Source organism: Meles meles, chromosome 9, assembly GCF_922984935.1.
Source record: "Meles meles chromosome 9, mMelMel3.1 paternal haplotype, whole genome shotgun sequence".
Lineage (NCBI taxonomy): Eukaryota > Metazoa > Chordata > Mammalia > Carnivora > Mustelidae > Meles > Meles meles.
This window is the reverse complement of record NC_060074.1, coordinates 35708880-35729270: the sequence shown is the minus strand read 5'-3', so window position 1 is coordinate 35729270 and position 20391 is coordinate 35708880. Positions and strand designations below refer to the sequence as shown.

General features: G+C 36.3%; 1 non-coding gene across 1 annotated transcript; it reads left to right on the top strand.

The window, feature by feature from the left end:
• Positions 1-1331: 1331 nt before the first annotated feature.
• LOC123951243 lies at positions 1332-1438 on the top strand. The gene has a single exon (XR_006820393.1). It is a non-coding gene; the product is annotated as a U6 spliceosomal RNA (small nuclear RNA).
• The last annotated feature ends 18953 nt before the right edge of the window (positions 1439-20391 follow it).

The window sequence follows — 20391 nt, the reverse complement described above, 5'->3', positions numbered from 1 at the left end:
ATGATGCAAAGAAATGTAAAAACATTCTTTGCTCATCGATTGGAAAAACAACTATTGTTAAAACATCTATATTATCCACGGATTTTAATAGCAAGACATACGTGTGTTACGAGGTACTCAGAGGATATTCTGCATTCCAGACCTCCACTATTTTAGCAATAATACAATTTCCTTCTGCTAATCAGTATCAACTACACCAGATAGTAGAGCAACTACTGAATCACTGTCATGGAAGTTTAAAATACCCAGCCATCAGTCTTAACTTTCAGTTTAATGGAACCATCCCTATGCCCCCTGGTGTAAGTATACATCTTTTGGGAGCTCTGGACCTTGTGATATACATTAGTCCTCCATTATAGTTACTAGTCATATGAGAATGTTTATATTAAATTTAAATTATCTTAAAATTTAAAAAACAAATTACTTTATATTAAGTACCTTTTAAAATTTATCACTGGAGTTGCAATAGCCATATTTCAAGATTTCAATGTGGCTCATGTTTACATATTGGACTACACAGATAGGGAACTGCACTATATAGTCTAGAGACCAGCAGAATCCACGATTTTATTGACAGAAGCAAAAAAAAAAAAAAAATTGCTAGAGGAATACAAAAGCTAATGGTGAGAAGAGTCTCCCTTTCCATGCATTGATTCTTAGACCCATGAATTTTCACTAGAAAAAGCAGTGCTACGTAGACGTTGCTGATCTACAATATACACTGCATCCTGGAGGACCCGATTTCAGATGTTCTCACAAGTTGAAGCCCTAATTGAGTCTTTAAAAAACCATTCAACCTTGCTATTAGTAAAGCTGCTTCAGGATGATGAGAGAGATGGTAAGAAATTATGTTCCTGATCAGAACAAAGCTGTGTGGAATATCATGATGCTGAGTAAGGTTTTCTATAAATCTTTGAATGAAGGTTTTTGGCAAAAGTCTTATGGGCAAAAAAGACAATCCATTATCAGAGTAAGTGTCTATTCTAGTGAGAATAGTACTGCTCCTTCCAATGGAAAATGGTCCAATGCAATCAACTTGTACCAGTTTGCTGAATGATATCCCCAGGGAACTGGGGGAAAGGGTACAATACAGGATTCAGCATTGGTTCTACTACTGAGAGTTTGGGCATTCAGCAGTGTTTTACCCAAAATTGCACAGGTGATAGTAGTTTATGTATTTGAGCCCATGTGTAAAGTTTATCCCTAAAATCACAGCCATTTTTTTTCATGGATTTATTGGACAAGGACAGCAGTGTCCTTGGGCAATCTGACTGACTTATCTCCATAGAATGGGTCATATTTTTCAAATGATCATTAAAATCCTCCTATTTGTGCTCACTTCAGCAGCACAAATACTAACACTGGAATGGTACAGAAAAGATTACCATGGCCACTGTGCAAGGATGACACAGAAGTTCATGAAATGTTCCATAGTTTTAATATCTACCATTTATAATGACATGGATGGAACTGGGAGGTAGTATGTTAAGTGAAATGAGTCAATCAGAGAAACACAATTATCATATGGTTTCACTCATATTTGGAACATAAGGAATAGTGCACAGGACAACAGGGGAAGGGAGGGAAAACTGAAAGGGAAGAAATCAGAGAGTGAGACAAACTATATGAGACTTGACTCCAGGAAATAAACTGAGGGTTGCAGAAAGGGAGGTGCGGGACGGGTATGGGGTAACTGGGTGATGGGAATTAAAGAGAGTATGTGATATGATGAGCACTGGGTATTATATTCAACTAATGAATATATATTTGAACATTATATCAAAAACGAATGATGTACTAAATCTTGGCTAATTGAATTTAAATGTAAAAAAGAGAAAATAAAAAAAAAGAAAAATAATTTTTTAAAAATCCTCTTGTTAGAGTTTACTCTTTGAAGTGTTCACATGAAGAACAATTATCTTCACAATCCATGCATGTCCATTAACAGAACCAATATTACAATTATATCCCTTTCAAGTTCTCCACCTTTCATCTAATCATTATTCACTGTCCATTAAGTAGTATAGATTCATACCGCTGGTCATTTCTTTCTTGTTCCAGGCAAAGCAAACAACCAGGTACGTAGCTCAAAGCTTTGTCTACTGGAAGATTTTCCTTTATCACTATTCTCCAGGCCACTCCAAAGTAGACCTGTATAAAGGCCCCCAGCTCTAAAAGAGGCCATTGTTTTTTTAGCCCGCTGGTCATAGGGAAATCTCCATATTGTTATGAGGGAAGGTTGAGAGGGTGGAGTGGATGCAGTATGAATATGGCCTGTGGGCATATGGGCAAATTGCTCAGTTGAGCTCAATCTTGTACATACCACTACCGTGTGACAATGATGTATTGTTGTGCTGCCCAACTTTATGGTTTGAGGGTCAGATGACACCTCTTCATAATGAGCTGCTAAGGTCTTATGATAATCTGGTGGTCTATGATCAAGCATTCATTTGTTGCCTGACCCCAGCAGTAAGCCTGAAGCTGTTTCTCAAAATGATAATAGTAGTGTACAGAGGATGACACGGTTTTGACCCAAAATTTTAAATGTTTACTATGTAATCTAATTATAGGGTCTTGCCAAAGTCTCTGTAAAGTATCCCAATCTGTCATAGATGTGTCAAGCAACATCAGACCAGGCAAGGTCATATTCAAGTGGTAGGGAAACTGAAGACTTTTTTTTTTTTTTTCCTAGGCCCTACTGAGATCTAGTGGATTATCAAGCTACTCAATAAATTGGTCAGAGTAGCATACCCAAATTAGGTTTATAGTTCTGCAAATTCTAAAGTGGCACACTAAGTATTTTTGTTCTTTTTTTTAAAAATAGAAAGAAGAAGATGCAACAGTTAGTCTTTTATTTTATTTTATTTTAAAGATTTTATTTATTTATTTGACAGACAGAGATCACAAGTAGGCAGAGAGGCAGGCAGAGAGAGAGAGAGGAGGAAGCGACTCCCTGCTGAGCAGAGAGCCCGATGCGGGGCTGGATCCCAGGATCCTGGGACCATGACCTGAGCCGAAGGCAGAGGCTTTAACCCACTGAGCCCCCCAGGTGCTGCCTAGTCTTTTATTTTAAAAAGAGTATCTCAATATGCCTCAGACCACTTTGTCCCTAAAAATTCCATTGAGGTGACAGGTATCTAAATTTTTGTGGGATTTCTTTCCCTTGCCTCTCTCATGCATATATTCTACTGAAATGTCTAGAGTAGCTTCTGCTTCCTGCTCATCTGGCCCATTCAGCATGATCTCATAAATGTAATAGCTTATCAACGTAATGATGCCTTGTGGCAAAAAAAAAAAAAAAAAAAATGTAATGATGCCCTGTGGAATGAAGAGGATGTATAAGTCCCTATGGACAATATTATGGCACAGGACTGGACATTTAATATGGTTTTGTATTACTGATGCTGCCAGAAGAAATAAATTATTTCTGATAATCTTTACTGATAGATAGGGGGTAGGAGGGCTGAGAGAGAGAGAGAGAGAGATGAGAGAGAGGGAGGGAGAGACATTTGTCAGATGCCGGAACTGTGTTGATTTGTGCCAGTAATGATGCTACCTCTGGACCAGCAGCTGCAATTAGATTTCCCCACCTGATTAAGTTTACAAGAACACATTATCAACTTCTAAGTCCCATCTGTCTTCTGCTTAGGCCAAGTAGGGAAGTTGAAGGAATATGTGGTAGGATCATCACACTATACATTTCAAAACGTTGTTGATAGGAACTATCTCTGAAATTCCTCCAGGAATATGTTATCTGTTTTGGTTTATCATTTTGGTAAGTAGAGGCAGTTCTTCTACAAGTTTTCATCTGAATGTTTCTACTGCATTTGCTATGGAGCTACTCATGTACTTGGCGCATGCCTGTAAGAAGCTAGTGGAGGAAGTCTGGTGGGAACAGAAGGAGCTGAATATCAACTGCTGCCCATGCTAACTAGGTGAGCTGGCAGATAAGTGACAAGATCTATAAACCGTCCTGGTACCTGCATCCTGTGCTGGCTTAAGAATGTAAGAAATAGGACCATCGCTTTACTTTGTCTTCTAAATATCATTTCAAAATCATGAAGATATTTTTCTATTTTATTTTACAAAAGATTAATTGTTCATTATTCAAATTAAATCTATACACTTGATCTTAGCCAAAAGGCCGAGAAGCGATCAAATTAAATCTATAATCTATCCGGAATGGATTTTTACATGTGGTTTAAGATAAGCACCGAAATGCCTACTTTTCCCATGTTGATTCCCATTTGATTCAGCATCATATATTAAAAGATCTTCCTTTCCTCCATTGCATTGCCATGTCATGCTGGTGATAAAACAGAAACTGCACATAGAATGGAATAGAATAAAATTTTTTTTTTTACTTTAATAGGAAGTCATGATATTTGGCAGTTCAAGTCCTCTAAAATTTTTCTCTTCATTATTGTGCCCTTTTGCCTTTCCATATATACATATGTTTCACATATGTATGTGAAACATATGTATATATGGAAAGGAAACATATATATATGTGTTTCACATATATATATGAACATATATATATATATGTTTCACAATTCATTTGCCAATTGCCACAAAAAAAAGTTTTGGTTGGGGTGCATTAAATGTAGAAAACAGTCTGTTGAGAATCTATATTTTGACAGTACTGAAACTTCCAATCTATGAACATGGTGTATTCCTCTATTTTTTAAAGTCTCCTTTAACACTTCTAATACAGTTTTTTTTTTTTCAATTTTTTGTCCAGAAGTCATATGCATGTTTCTAGTTGGATTTATTCTTAAGTGTTTGGTGGTTTTGACATTATAGAAAATAGTAACTTTTTAAGAATTTTTAATAATTTTGTTACTATGTAGGAATTGTTTAGATCTTTCACCTTGTAATTTTCTCCATTTTATTATTAATTACATTTACTGAATTTTCTTTTTCTCAATTATGCCAAATGAAAATAATGACCCTTAAATGTCTTTTTGATTCTGATAACTTCTATTTTTTTAAATTTCCTTTTTAACTGTCAAAGACTCCAGTACTCTTTTGACTAAATGTAATGGTAATGGACTGTCTTGTCTCATCCACAGTATTAGCTGTACATTGTTGTTGTGTTTTGTATTTTATCAGATTGAGAAAATATTTTTTCTGTCCTTCTATTCCTGGTTTTATAAGTTTTTTTTAAAATTAATAGGTATTGATTGCCTCTCCTGCAAATATAGAGATAACCATATGATTTTTCTTCATTTTTCTGATGATATAATAAATCACATGGATTGATTTTGGAATGTTAACTAATCATGCCTTTCCTGAGTATGCCTATCTTTTCTAACACATTATTTTGAATGTGACTGCTACCATTTAGTTTGGCATGCATATGCATACATTTACATTTATGCTCATGAGATTGCTCTTAAATTCTCTTATAATCCCTACATTATAGATTTGGAAACTGAGGTACAGAGATTTTAAATAAATGATTAAAGTCAAACAGACAGTGATTTAGAGTGAGGGAATTTGATTCAAGAATATATTTCCATAACATTAAATTATTAAATACCAGTTGCTGATTATAATGTTTTCAGAAAATGATATGTAATGATGCTGTTGCTCTGTGAAGCCTCATATATTAAATTGGTATTTTTTGAGAAATTATACCACTTTGGCAAGTGTGACAGCTAATTCTATGTGTAACATGGCTGGGCTAAAGGATGTCCAGAGAACTGGTAAATTATTTCTAAGTATGTGAGGGTATTTCTGGAAGAGATTAGCATTTGACTTGAACAAGTAAAAAATCATCCTTCCTACAGCATATGGGTGTCATCTGATGGTGATGGGCCTGAGCAAAGTAAAAGGATAGAGAAAGGGTGAATTTGCTGCCTTTGTTTGAGCTGGGACATCCCTCTTCTCCTGTCCTCAGACATGTCTGCTCCTGGTTCTTGGACCCTCAGACTCTCCAGGTTCTCCAACTCAGAGATGACAAATGATGGGACTTCTTGTTCTCCATGATCACATGAGCCTAATTCTGTAATAAATTCCTTCATACATATCATACACACACACACACTATATATATTATTTTATATCCCTAAAACAATATTATATATTATCTTGGTTCCATTTCTCCAGACAACTCAGACCAGTATTGGCAAATCTAACTTTTTTCCACACAGTAATGCATTTTTACCATGGCTTACAAAACCTTAAATAATCTACCTTCCTTCTTGTTCTTTAAAGATTTCTTTTCTTCACATGCACATACATTCATTATTATTCTTCAGTCACAATGATCACTTGCCATTTTTTGGACATGCCAAAGCCAAGCGTGCTCCTGTGTTTGTGTCATTGCTCATGCTCTTCCCTTTGCCTAGAACTTTCTCCTTGTAAACATCTGCATGGCTCATGTGCATTTCCTTCACTTCTCTGCAGAAATGACATCTCATTAAAAAGGACTTCCCTGACTTAGGTCACCTTCTTATGTAGATTATTAGCAGAAATACTCAGAGCCATGCTCCTTCCTTCCCGGCTCACTCGCCTCTTTACTAGTTCCCTTTACTTCTTTCCAGCCTCCACAGCCCATATTGACACTCAATATTTTAAATTTATTCATCTAACATCTCCAAAATAATCTGAACTCCTTAAAAAGGGCTTTATTCTGGATTTATTTCCAGGTCCCAGATGTGTATCTGATATATTATAGACTTTTTTAAACAGATATTTATTTTATGAATGAATGAATAAATAAATGCATGAGTTTCAAATTGTTAAAGTTACCTAATTTCTTAGAAATTTGCTAATTATTTTTTTCCCTGTAAATCAAACCCTGAAGAAAGACAAACTTGGGGCCTTCATTATTATCTTCTTTTTATAGCAATGATTCAGAAGGTGTTTATAGGTATTTAATACTTCTTTCAGAGGCATCCTGACTAGGTCCAAGGTAACTTGGAGGTGGGAGCATTCATCATTTGCCATATGATAAACTTCTGTTGTTTGCTTGTAGTGCAAGGAGTTCATAATGCCCACTTTATATGCAATATGCTTGAAAAATGAAAGATTATTGTTGATATTAAAGTAAGATATATAATATCATATGTAATACATTTTCCTCAATGTATGTCCTTTAGCTATATTCAACCCTGTCCTTCACACCTAGTCCTAAGATAAATGTAAAAATGGGGTTCTGTATATAAATGGTGCATCTATCTACCAAATTGATTTCTGGGGCCAAAGAAATAATTGTAATTTATGAGATACGCTTGTGATAGTCATGAATGTTAAGCAGAGTAGATAGGTCTGGGTAACATGACTTTGATTTTTAATTATAGGTCAACTCAGCTTAATTCCATAGTGTGACACTTCACCCTTCTTTCTTTAAACTGAAAGCTAAAAGTGCAAATGAACTAACCTTTGAATGTCAACCTGAGTTCCAGCAGCTAAATACGGAACTCTGAGCAAGTAACTTGACCTCCTGGGCTGTCAGTTTTCCTGGCGTGGCCCACATAATTTCTAATGTCCATCCTTAAATCTGCAAAAAAGACAATGGTTCTATATCATCATTTATTAAGGGAACCATCTTGGAAATTAGAACTGAGGTGAGAAGTGTTTTAGTCCTAAGTCTAATACGCAGCTTTCTGATGACAAAAGAGGGAAAAAGAAAGGTAAGAATGAGAGAGAGAGCGTATGTCCCCTACCTACATCAGAAACCTTTTTACTTTAAATTTTTTAAAAAGATTTTATTTATTTATTTTCTATTTGAGAGAGACAGAGAGAGAGAGCGAGCGAGCGCACAAGCAGACTCCACACTGAGCTGGACATGAGGCTTGATCCCACAATTATGAGATCAGGACCTGAGCTGAAACAAAGAGTCTGACACTCAACCGACTGAACCACCCAGGCATTCCCATCAGAAAGCTTAAAAAAAAATACAACCCCAGTTTTAAAACACAACTCCAGTTTGCCAGACCTTGCCTATTTGGGAGAACAATGAAGTCAGAGTCACAGAGTACTCAAGCTCTATTGGAGCTTTCCTTTGACTCCAGGATCTCACTATCTTCTTGAAAATCATTCTTCCTCAGCATTAAGATGCTTCTTAGAATCCCTAGGGTTTGGGCTTAGCTATGAGGAAGGGAGTTGGGGCAAGCCTGAGGGAAAAAGTTTCAATGATGTCAACACTAAGAATAAAGTTTTCATTACCTGAAGGAGTTAGGTGCATTGAAGATATGATGTGGTTATATCCTAAAGAATGGGAGTGGGGTTTGGGGGTGGGGGAGGCATCATAAGATTAGAAAGTAAGGTGGGGCTAGAACAAATATGGGTCTATAGGACAGCTATTTTAGCTTTCATATGTGATATTTCTGCCTAACATATGTCTAGGTAGAGCGTAGAAGGAAAATTTGAGTGCCAGACACCATGATATATTGAGATAGAGCCTTCTCTCACTGCCAAGGATCTCCTCACTCGTTCAAGTTCATCCTGGGTGGTTCCTTCTTACATAAGTGTAAGAGGCCTCCCAGCAAGTCTTAGATCTTTTACAGATTTCTTGGAGATTGGCCCTGCTAACTCATCAAGTATGTCCAGTCATGTCAGAAGCACATTTTAGGTACAAGGCAGAAACACCTCTAGTCAGACTATATCATTATATAATATCATAATCAAATTTTGTGATGCCTTCAGGAATCTATAAACTTAAATGCTAAGTGCACGTTAAGTTCTAATTGGATAATCTAGATAAGATTACTGCATGTGTCTCTCATGAAAAATGGATTTTTCATTAGTTCCTTTGCTATTTGCTTTCTGAGTTACTGATTCTAGCCCAGCCCACATTTCTAACACACAGATGAAGTTAATGCTCCTCTTGAGCTAGGTCTCCTTGCTAGTAGAACAAGATGGTACCAGTGGGATGATTTTCAAACTCTCTGACGAAATATAAGCAAACCCTTGCAGAAGGGCTGACAGAGAAGTAGCTGGCCTAATTGGAAGCTGATATTTAAAACAATGATATAGAATCTTCTGTATCACCTTAAAGGTTCACTGACTTTATGCAAACATGCCGAGGGTGCCCTGCTTTCGCTTTCCCATTAGAGAAGATGATAAAATATATTCTTGTGTTATGTATATATGGCAAGGCTAGTTGGTAATGACTAACAGAATGCTTGTTTCAGCCACAATGATGAAAACAAATGCTTGCATTTGGGAAAGGTCCACTACTGAAAACAATCATTTCAATGAAAGAATCTATGCTGCTGAAGTTGTGTCCCAACATAAAATGTTCATTTGTGGAAATGATGCTTTATTTAGCATTTTTCTCAAGCTCGATGAAGAAGTAAAAGGATCAGCAAACTGAAGTGTAGTATGAATTTCTTTGCAAAATATTTTATGTGACTGAACTCTTTTGTGGGTTGGCTTAAGTGTTTTTTGTTTATGAAAAATTATTTAATGACAGTACTCTTGAAATTACATGTCTGTAAAGAAGGTCACAATACTCCCACAATAAAACTGGTTTCTGAGAGGGTGGAGAGCAGGGCTCACTTGAATAAGAGTTGGAAGTCTGGGCTCTTTGGTGTGTATGTGATTGTGCTCTTGGTTGGTTTGGTTTTTGTGGGCCATGAGCTGAGAGAAAAATACTTTTAAGTAAAAAGATATGCACAGTTGATTAAAATTTACTAAAGAATAGGGCTTCTGCATTCTTAGGCTATCTTTCAAAATCAGTCCTCTGCTCTGAATTATCCATTAACTTGCAGATTCAGGTTCACCCCCTTATTATCAAAATACATATTCATAACCTTTCACAGTGTTGATATTCTAGTTACAATTAGTTTCTGCTTTTCTAGGACAAAATTTCACTCTGTTTAAGCAAGGATTCTTGACTTACGTGGTTTTTTTTGTTTCTGTTTTTAGAGAGAAAGAATTCATTAGCTGATTTTTTTTCCTTCTAATTGGACTCATCAAATGATTTCAGGCACATTATTTTAGGCCGATTGTTGATTAACTCCTATTGGTTTAACATTGCCTTTATTTGTTTCTGAGATTTGATTCTGTGGATGTTTGTGATGAACTCATTAACATCTAGATTTTTTGTGAAAACAGAAAGCTTTTTCATCACAAAGTTGGGAGTGAGAACTGGGCAGTGGTAATATCTGTTACCCAAACCCCATTATTTGCAGAGAAACCCAGTAAGGACCCCTTGACTTTTGCCACATACCACTTAACAGAGTTATTAACTAAGAGATGTATGTTATTATATTGGACCTCTCAGTGCAGATAAATATTTAATGCAGGGGGCACCTGGGTAGCTTAGTGGGTTAAAGCCCCTGCCTTCGGCTCGGGTCATGATCCCAGGGTCCTGGGATCAAGCCCCACATTGGACTCTTTGTTCAGCAGGGAGCCTGCTTCCCCTCTTTCTCTGCCTGCCTCTCTGCCTACTTGTGATCTCTGTCTGTTAAATAAATAAATAAAATCTCAAAAAAAAAAAAGAAAAAGATTTAATGCATGATACACTCTTAGCACTGGATGACAGCATGAAGAATTATATACTGTAGGACAAGTATCAAAATGCCTGGCAATTTCTGTAAATCTATGGAAGAAATATTCTTAAAAAATAGCTTTTATTAGCTAATTGTATTGATTTCATTTGCCGGAGTAGAAGAGTATATATTAACTTATGTAAGGCTAGTAAGATTCTATTAAAATATAATTTTCTTAGAGTTAGAGATATAGTTTAAAACTTACAATTAAAAAAAAAACAAACAACCTATGGGTGCCTTTGTGGCTTAATGTGTTAAGCCTCTGCCTTTTGCTTGGGTCATGGTCTCAGTGTCCTGGGACTGAGCCCAACATCAGGCTCTCTGCTCAGCAGGGAGCCTGCTTCCCTCTCTCCCTCTGCCTACCTCTCTGTCTACTGGTGATCTCTCCCTGTCAAATAAATAAATAAATACTTAAAATTCAAAGGAAAAAAACACAATTTTTGATGCTATTGACTCTTGGAAAGTTTGCATGAATGGTTGAGGACCAATGACATCATAACATGGGCAGAATTTCTCCCACAGGAAAGGGTTTTCTAACTTGTACCTAGGGCTTACACTATGTATATTACTCATTCAATTGTCACAATAATTCTCTGGGGGGAGGTTTACTATTGCAATCCCTCTTTTTAAAATTATTATTATTATTACTATATATTTTTTAGAGAGGGGTGGAGGGGCAGAAAGAATCTTAAGCAGGCTCCACATCCAGCAAGGAACCTGACATGGAATTTGATCTCACAATCCTGAGACCAAAATTAAGAGTCAGATGCTTAATGAACTGAGCCAGACAGGCACACCTGTTATCCCTCTTTTAAAGATGATGAAATCGGGTACAGAGAGTAAGTGCAATCCTCTGTCCAAGGCTAGACAGAAAGTGAGTAGAAAAGGGAGAATCTAATCCCAAGATCTCTGGAGACTAGACTCTGAGTTTCACCACTAATCTATAATGGAATATAATCTCTAGACTCTGTGAGTTTCACCACTAATCTATAATGGAATATAATCTCTAGACTCTGTGAGTTTCACCACTAAACTATAAAGGAATATAATCTCTATGGTACTGGGAATAGAAGTTGATTACTGTGACACCTTCTGTGGCTGGGCTGTAATGCTAGTGGGACTTGTCTTGGTTTGAGAAGCTAGGAAGATACTTCCAGCTTAAGGTTTCCCTGGGTATGCTAGAATCTTCCATCAGGGTCTGATCCTCCCACCCTTTTTCCTACATTGGTAGAAGGAGCTGGCAACCAGGTTACTTTTATGAATCTTGTGATGGGAGAGAGGAAGAGAAGTCAACACCGACTTTTGTTCAAGCTAAGCATGAAGAAGAAGAGCTTCATCAGAACAGAGTCACACCTTTCTTAACAATAAACTTAGGGGGCAATTTGTCATGGTCTATAATAATGGCTTTCTATTAGAAGTTCAGGTACCAGGATACCAGGGTTTCTTAACCTCAGAACTATTGACATTTTTGAATGAATAATTATTTTGTTGCAGGAGGTTGTCCTGTGCCAGTATAGGATGCTGACTAGCACTCCTGACTTCTCACTAGAGGTGACAGAATCACTGCAGGTGTGATACCCAAAAATGCCTCCAGACATTGCCCAACGTCCTTTGGAGGCAAAATCATCCCTGGTTGAGGGTGATGGATATATATATATATATATATATATATATATATATATAGTTGTATGTGTTTACAGTTGTGATCTAAGTTGGTGAAGGTTTTTATAACCTTAATTAAAATTAATAGAATTCCTGTGAATTTCTGTATTTTGGGAGAAATGGGAGTTTTTATTTCTTTGTTGGTTAGCATTCATACTTATCTTTTAGTTGATTAGCAGATTTTTGCTAGAGCGATTAGTGGCATATCATCTAGGGAAGGTAGATTTTTTTTTCCCCCGGGGCATGGAATCATGAAAGCTAAAACAACCAGGAATCCTAAGACACTGACTTGTTGAGAAATTCCAGAAACAGTTCAATGGGATATTTCTAATCCATGCAGAAAAGTTTATCATATAAAAAGGTAGTTAGAGCTCAAGCCACTGTATGAAGAAACAGGGACAATGGTAACTTTATTAGTTTTCTTGAAAGATTAGTATCATGGCACATCAGAGCCAGAAGATCTACTTAGGATCCACTTATCCAATTCTCTCCTTTTATAAAGGAATAGGGTTTAGGTAGGCTAAATTACTTGACAAAGTTTTTGGTGGCAAAGATAGAATAGAAGGTAGATCTCCTGATTCCCCTGTCTGTTCAAAACAATTTCTCTGGTGAATGCATGAAATCCAAAAGTTAGTTGTCAGGAAGAGCCTTCCATTTTCACCTGTAAAAACAAAGCCTCGCTTTCTTTGCTCACATAACTCGTTATTTTTTTCTCTTTAATAATATTTCTGCTAGAATGCTGCATCCTGTGTTTCTCTTTTGTCAACTAACTCCTGTTTTTTATAGAGAAGAGACTATCTTTATACCATCTTGATACCTGACACAGTTATTCAAGTGTTTATAGAGAAGAGAATATCTTTATACCATCTTGATACCTGACACAGTTATTCAAGTGTTTAAAGAAACAATATTGTAAGAACCTTAAGAATAACGAACTCCAAGCATCATGGATTGATACAAAGGCTACTACTGTCCAAGCATGGTGGATTATTAGAAAGACTATTACTGCTAAGCATCCAGATGGTACCTGTGTTTCCCCAATTTAGTGAAAACAATTATTGGATGCTATCATTTTATTTTATTGATTTTTCTGTCCTCTCCTCAGATTGCTTTCATGAGAACAGGACTTTTTTTCTCCCTTGCTCAGTCTTGGTTTCCAGGGCCTCACATGGTAATTGGCAAATAAGAGACCCTTAATAGATGTATTTAATGGGCTAAATGTCCCAATGAAAAGACACAGGGTATCAGATTGGAAAAAAAGGCAAGGCCCATCAATATGCTGTCTGCAAGAGACTCATTTTAGACCCAAAGACACCTCCAGATTCAAGGTGAAGGGGTGGAAAACAATTTATCATGCTAAGGGACATCAAAAGAAAAATGGGGTGACAATCTTTATATCAAACAAATTAGATTTTAAGCCAAAGATTTTAGTAAGAGATGCGAAAGGACACCATATCATACTTACAGGGTCTATCCAACAAGAAGAGCTAACAACTGTAAATATTTATATCCCTAACATGGGAGTGGTCAATTATATAAGCCAATTAATAACAAAATCAAAGAAACACATTGACAATAATACAATAATAGTAGGGGACTGTAACAGCCCCCTCAATCCCATGGACAGATCATCCAAGCAAAAGATCAATAAGAAAATACGGGCTTTAAATGACACACTGGACCAGATGGACTTCACAGATATATTCAGAACATTCCATCCCACAGCAACAGAATACATATTCTTCGCTAGTCACATGGAATATTCTCCAGAAGAGATCACATCCTGGGTCACAAATCAGACCTCAAATGGTACCAAAAGCTTGGGATCATTCCCTGTATATTTTCAGACCATGGTGCTTTGAAACTGGAACTCAATCACAAGAGGAAAATTAGAAAGAACTCAAATACATGGAAGCTAAAGAGCATCCTACTGAAGAATGAATGGGCCAACCAGGAAATGAAAGAAAAATTTTTAAAAAATCATGGAAACAAATGAAAATGAGAACACGACTCTTCAAAATCTTTGGGATACAGCAAAGGCAATTCTAAGAAGGAAGTATACAGCACACACGCCTTTCTCAAGAAACAAGAGAGGTCTCAAATACACAACATAACCCTACACCTGAAGGATCTGGAGAAAGAAAGAAAGCAAATAAAGTCAAAGCCCAGCAGAAGAAGAGAAATAATAAAGATCAGAATAGAAATCAATGAAATAGAAGCCAAAAGAACAGTAGGACAGAACAATAAAATTAGGAGCGGTTCTTTGAAAGAATTAATAAGATTGATAAACCCCTAGCCAGACTTATCAAAAAGAAAAAAGATCCAAATAAATAAAATAATGAATGAAAGAGGAGCTATCACAACCAACACTGAAGCGATACAAGCAATTATGAGACCATATTATGAACAACTATATGCCAAGAAATTAGACAATCTGAAAGAAATGTATCCATTCTTAGAGATGTATAAACTAACAAAACTGAACTGGGAAGAAATAGAAAACCTGAACAGACCCATAACCAGCAAGGAAATTGAAGCATTCATTAAAAATCTCCCAAGGAATGTATTTGTCAAATGATGAAATAAAATAACTGATTTGCCAGTGTGGACACAGTAGAAATTTTCAAAATGAATTTACATGCAACATAGTCTCTTGACAACCATTGGCCAAACAGAGCATGCATCATAATGTTTAGAAATAGCAGGTGCAGTCAGCCAGACGGATGAAAATTCTAGTTCTGATCATTATGAACCATGTGACCTTAGTCAAATTGTTTAACTTCCTGAGCCCCAACTTCTGTATTTGTTAAAAGGTCATAATAGAATATTCACTACTTATGGTTCTTATAAAGATTAAATGAAATAATGCAAGTAAATTGATTAGGCAGGAGTTTGGCATTGGCACTTAGTATGCACTTAATAACTGTGAGCCAGGTGGGAAGAGTACTTCTATCCCACATGCCCATTTTGCCCATGGAGAAACTTTTATTGACCCCAGGTTTTTGGAAGAATTACCATGTTCTAAGTAACAAGAGTTATGCCAGACAAGTCTCTCATTGCTTCCAGCATCCAAGCAGAGGTGCCCTTGCCTCCTTCCCTCTCTGCCATAGGGGTGCAGCACGGGCCAGTGACTAGCTGTGTAAATGCTATGAACCTCACCCACAGACCTGTTAGTCTGGATTAATGTAAGGGGTGAATGAAACTGCTTTGAAATTCAGCCTGAGTCCTTTCCAGAGAAGTCCTGCATGAGGAGACATATTGAGTGTGCAGTAACATCAATAAAATGGACTTCATGTTCCACTTGACTATTTTTTCCTTTGTGTCAGGGAATTCTAGAAGGCACCAAGGATGAAAAACCAAGACCTAGCTCTTTCAATTATTATGAAAAGGAATATCAGTCTTAGGATCCTACACTTTATTTAAATGAGAAGATATAATGTAGATAACAAAAGGAAATAGCTAAGGGATGGAATGTTTATTTACATGGAGAAAATTTGAACATATGATATATAAATGATGAAAAGTAGCAGTGCCTGGGTGGCACTGTCAGTTATTGTCCAACTCTTAGTTTCTACTCAGGTCATAATCTCAGGGTCATGAGATTGAGCCCCAAGCCAGGCTGCACACTCAACATAGAATCTGCTTAAGACTCTCTCTCCCTCTGCCCCTGCCCCCTACCTCCCCACAACTCTCTCTCTTTCTAAAATAAATAAATGCAACTTTTAAAAAATGGTGAAAAGTATACTGAGAAATGTTGAATCTATTTTAATCAATCCCACACCTCCATACATACTGCCATCATGTTATGATAAATTAAATTAACATCTACTTACTTCTGAAAAATGAAGTCACATACCTCCCTGATGTATGACTTTGGGTTTGCATATATAGACTTTTTCAGTCATTTAATATGCATTAGTAAATAAGAACACTGGTATTGTAAGATGGTAAAGCAGAGGGCTGATCCAGAAAGTACCCCCTTGAGGGAGATGAAGCCAAGCAAGTTAACAGGCCAGCCTAAGGAAAGCAAGAAGTGGGGGTGCTATGACAGATGGCAAATGTGGTCTCTGAAAATGGCTACCTTCTGATGAATACTGGCATTGCTGAACTGAGTAGATTGTAAAAAATAAAAATTAAGTAAAATTTTCAAAAATTACTTCATTTGCTTCTTCTTGAGTGTGGAAGTTTCTTCATGTCTTTGGGGTCACTGTGGGCAAGAGGTAGGAAGTCAACAATTTTTTTTAAAGATTTTACTTATTTATTTGATAGAGATCACAAGTAGGCAGAGAGGCAGGCAGAGAGTGAAGGGGAAGCAGGATCCCCACAGAGCAGAGAGCCCAATGCGGGGCTCAATCCCAGGACCTTGGGATCATGACCTGAACTGAAGGCAGAGGCTTTAACCCACTGAGCCACCCAGGCACTCTGGAAGTTAACAATTTTAAGACTTAAACAGGCTTTGAGCACTCAAAGAGAGTATTCATTCATTCAGTTGCTCATCACTCTATCACTTTTTTATTCCTTTAATGAACATTTAGTATGCTTCTTCTGTGTCCTAGACAAGAAAAAAAAATTGAGATTCACATCTCAGATATTTTGAAGTTCTTAATGACAATCCTGGAGATAAAAATCTGGAAAGATTATAGCAATCCAGAGATGGTATATTAAAAATAACCGAGACATAGCTGTTACTGTAAAGGAAGCATTAAGAAATATATTCTTTTTAAATTATTTTATATATTAGAAAAATATATAAAATATTTAAATATAACATAAAATATCTCTGTACAAATGTCTGCATACATTTATTGATGTCCTGAACAGGCTTTAAGCCTTTAACAATTATTAATCTTTTTAAAGATAATGATTATATAGAGCTGACACTCTAAGTTTGGTTGTCAGTGCTCTCTCTTATAACAGAATGATAAAAAGAAATCTAAGACTATTTTAGATTAAATAATCTATCACCCACTTATACTGGTATAAAAGATGATAAATGTTAGTTCATATTGTTGATTGGTTTTTTATGATAATTGCTTTTTGATCAGTTTTTGAAAATTGGAACTTGAAACTCCAAGGTGAGATTTATAACACTGGTAAGATTCTTATTAAACCCTGAACAAGAACAAAAAATATGCTCATAAAGTAGCTTTAATTATATTCTTCTGCCAAAGAAAGTTCATGTTTCAGAATTAAATAAAAACTACTTAGAATTAAGAAATTTCTATTGATGAAACATTCTGAATTCTTTGGGAAAAAAGTAATCTATAATATAATATGGAATTGGGATTGGGAAATACTGTTCATTTCTCACTCTAATAATCAAAATCACACATAAGTTCCATAATTATAATCATAATAACAATAGTAATGGTATCACACATTTATTAAGTGCCTAGAATGTGCCAGTTCAATGTCAAGCTCTTGTCTACAAGTCATTGTACTTAATGCTCCAGAAGACAAGCATCCTTACTCTTCTCATTCTATGGATGAGATGCTGTGACACTGAGATGTAGAGTTTATTGTCCAAAGTCACACAGCTGATAAATAGAGGTTGGATTCTCCAAGTCTATGTGTTTTCTAATCCCACTGGATTAACTATGCTGGATGGCAAAATATAGAAATTACTTTCTTTGACTCTGTCAGCTGACATTTGTATTAAGGGAAGAAAAAAAAAAAGTCTTACTGCAGTTCTTATTTGATTTCAGAATGTGGAGGAGAAAATAGAGAGGAAAGTGAATTCTGTCTCTTGGTAATTCATAAATTCTATCTCAAAGGGATGAGCCTTTTCAGTGTCCTTGAATTCTGAAACACAGCTTTTCACACAGCACTAAGAACCTATTTAGTTCTAAGAATATCATAACCAAAGCATACGGATTGTTTGAGGAAAATTTCCCTTGTGCACCAATTATTGGGGAAAAATCTCAAATGTAACCCAAAATGAAATAAGATAAATAAAAGAAAAAATGAAAAAAAAAAAAAAAAGAACTCTGTTCTGTTTTGTCCAGCACTTTTCTCCCCCACAATCTCTACTTGAAAATACTTTCTCAGCTTTCTTATGGTTTTGAGCACATATTTAACATTTTGAGAAACTTGTATTTGTCTTTGGCTAGAATATCCTACATAAACATCCTCTGCCTACTTATTTAGAACAGCTCCTGTTTCTTCTCACACTCTCTTCTTGCAAGTTCACTTTGTGATACCAATCATATCCCCCAAACGTAATAATTAACACTTAGTAATAGGAATGTAGGAAGTTTATTTTTGGTTTCTCCTACCTCAAAATGAAGTTGCTTTTCCATTATGGTCTCAGGGGAACACTAGTAGTGTGGTTGTATTCTTGAATTTCCAAATCTCATTCCTGAAGAATTCCACGGACAGAGATCAACCATTTGGCATTATGCTGAGGACTGCTCTTCTTCTTAAAATCTCTTGAATGAAGAATGCTATAAAAATGAAATTTTAGTCAGAGATCCCAAAATGGATTGACTTCCTCCCTTCTCATTATCCTTGAGCCAATCAGAGATGATTGCAGCATACATTCACTTGGAATGACAAGGCAGACAAATATCAAGATGATTGAAGAAAGATGAAAATAGAAAGTGGAGTTGGAAGATAGACTGAGAAGGGAGATGAATATGCTGTGATTTGAAATGAAACTTCAAATTTATTTGTGGTATGACCCCAAGTATCAGTGTATGTATAATGTATTATTTTGGTAATAATTATCTCTGGAAATAGTTGGAATTCTTAATTTGATTTTCTAAACTTTGTAATGTTTTCATTTTCAACATCATCTTGATTCTTTCTTCTAATCATTCAGCTGGATGGCTAGCCAACTTTTTCTAAAGTTGCTTTTAAAGAGCCTTTCCAAACTATTCTCACAATCTCAATTGAAGTGGCCTACACTTCTCAGCATTGCCCTCCCTTCCATACCACTTTGAGTTCACGATCTCTTTACCACAGCTCACCTCCTCATTCCACATTTTGCATTTAATAGTTTCTGATACTCCCTAGTCATAGGAAAATTTGCTTCCAATTTGTATGGGAGGGAAAAGGTTGAATATTTTTCCTTTTTGAGCTGGAACCTCTTGATTATAGAATTTCAAGTCCTCACCTTTTGTTATGTCTTCCAATTTTCCCAAAGTGGTAAAATTGTCAAGATCGTAGAAAAATGTAATTATTCCTTCAAGAAAATACAAAAAAAAGACCTGATATGAAATATTTGCTTCTCTTTTCTTGTGAAATAAAGCAACAAAAATGTATTGAGCTTCTCATTCTAGTCCTGAATGGTCATTTGTTTCCAGGATAGTTGAAGCATTAGCCTCTTGTTGCAGTGCTACTACCCACAAGAGAGAGAAAATTCCTATCAATTTTGAACGTGTAGTTTGAGTTACAGTTGTTGTTCCATTCTTTTTTTTTTTTTAAATATTTTATTCATTTACTTGACAGACAGAGATCACAAGTAGACAGAGAGGCAGGCAGAGAGAGAGGAAGGGAAGCAGGTTCCATGCTGAGCAGAGAGCCCAATGCGGGGCTCGATCCCAGGACCCTGAGATCATGACCTGATCTGAAGGCAGAGGCCTTAACCCACTGAGCCATCCAGGCACCCCTTGTTGTTCCATTCTTGAGACATCTGTATCTTTATCACACTCATGAAAACAAAAGAAAATAAACAAACCTATAGATCCAACTTTTTGAAAATATGTTGACAAATTCATCAACATATGATAGGTTTGAAGGATCCTGGAAGAATATGATTCCTGATTCCTTTCCCCAAACACTCTCCACACCTCCCTATTGAGAGCCAAGGCTTCATGCTGGGTTAGCCCTCTATTTCCTCCACTTCAGTTACCTTTTTTTTTTTTAAAGCAAGCTTGAGACAGAGAGACACAGAGAGAGTGGGCAGAGGTGAAGAGGGAGAAGGAGAGAGAGTATCTTAAACAGTTTCCAAACTCAGTATGGAGCTTGATGTGGGGATCCATCTCACAACCTTGAGATCATGACCTGACCAAAACCAAGAGTTGATCACTTAACTGACTGAGCCACCCAGGAACCCCTTGAGTTACAACTTTCTAATTTATAGTTTTAAATTCTATTAAAATGCAAAAGCATCTTTGTTGTTGTTGTTTTGTCAGAAAACGATGTATTTATTTTGCAGATGTAGCGCTAAGGTTGCTGCAGAGCGTGAACATGATTAATACCACCTTAAACTGTTGCTTGG